Genomic DNA, 1,681 nt, shown 5'->3' on the forward strand with positions numbered 1-1,681 from the left:
TGGGAAGTTAGAATTTCAAAAAGGCTATGCATAATTCTCAGCGGCTTTGTTGTGCCCCCTAGAGGCTCGTGTCTCCCAACAACACATCCTACTGAAAACACCCTCAGTTTTTATTAATAAGTTTCTTTGTTTTGGATGGCAAGCCTCATTTTTGATAGCTGTTCAGGAGACTTCCTTGTCTTCTTTAAATTATTTCCCATTCAGCTCTGTCTTCCCCTGTAAAGATAATTCCTAAATGCTCAGCTAAAATAGAGTAATGCCATCCTCTCTACTATATTGAGGTGAATTTCCAACAGCTTTGTAGTAGAGTATCGTTACTACTACTACTACTACTACTACTACTACTATTAATCTCATCACATAATGCAACACTTGAAATGTTTCTAAGTCTAAAGAGACTATTCATGATGGAGAGGAGAGCAGGCCAGGAGAGCAGCTACCCAACCAGAGGCTTAGCCTGGAAGTGTCATGGGATTTTAGCTTCAGTTTACAATGACTCAGATTCCCAAGCATTCCACACATGACATATATTTCTTTTCCTCTCTGAAATAAACAATGTATGTTTCAAAGCGAGATCCTCTAGCCCCCACACTCAGCTTTGAAGAATATAGTAATCAAATGTGGATAAAAGACAGAAAGAACTAGGGGAATTGTTTGTTTCCATATAAATAATTGCCTCTCTGAGCACAACTAGAAATTTTCATGGCTTTGTTTTGTCTTCTGCCTGCCTCCTGTAGCAGGAATGGGAAGAAAAGACAAAATCTGTGAGTGCAGTCGTTGGTTGACTGGACGACATGCCAACAGCACACGTCCCGATTGTTGAAGATGAACAGATGGGGTGCTCATGATCATCCAGGGTGGGCTCCACATCTTCCACCTGGGAACATTAAAACCTGCAGGTAGAAAAATGGAAGCTGTTTTTGAGAAATTTTTACTGGGTTTGTAATTGTTGCTAACATCCAAGGCATTGAAACAAAATTAGACCCATGAAATAAGTATCTTTTTAGGCACCAGCCCTGTTTTCACAAATTGTCTCTGAATGAGTGTCATCTATGAAGTGTGACATTTAGTTTGGGGGATTCAAATGAGATACACCATTTGTCACTTACTATTTATTCCTGATGAAATGAAACACAGGCCAGGCATATGGTCATTTATTCAGCATTCTTATTTGCATCATGATGGCAATATATTGCATCCCCCCTCCACATACCCCAACACAATGTAGTTATGTATCCACAGGTAATATACGGTAACTTCGCTTTAGTGCTATCTTGTAGGTACTAACAAGACAGTTCTATCTGGGATCACGTTCAGTAAAGTCCACTTAACTCTTGTCCTGAAATAGCATCATCTTTGGCAGCTTGAATACTGAAACATCTTCACAGAAAGTACCAGGGCAGCAAAGCCAATAGCTGGGTATTTGGGGAGGCAGAATGCTTGAGTAGGAGTTCCGGTGTCAGAGTGAAGGGTGTTCAAATTCATACCCCATCACTCACTAGCTATCAAAATTTGGGCAAGTTGCCAAATCTCCTTGAGCCTTAGTTACGTTATCCATTTAAAAATACCAATCATGTCAGAATAAAGTAACATAACATATGTAAAGCACCTAGCACCATTTCGTACACGTAACAGAAACAAAAAAGATGGTACCTCCCCTTCATTTTCCTTTGGGCAATCA

Source organism: Halichoerus grypus, chromosome X (assembly GCF_964656455.1).
Source record: "Halichoerus grypus chromosome X, mHalGry1.hap1.1, whole genome shotgun sequence".
Taxonomy (NCBI): Eukaryota; Metazoa; Chordata; class Mammalia; order Carnivora; family Phocidae; genus Halichoerus; species Halichoerus grypus.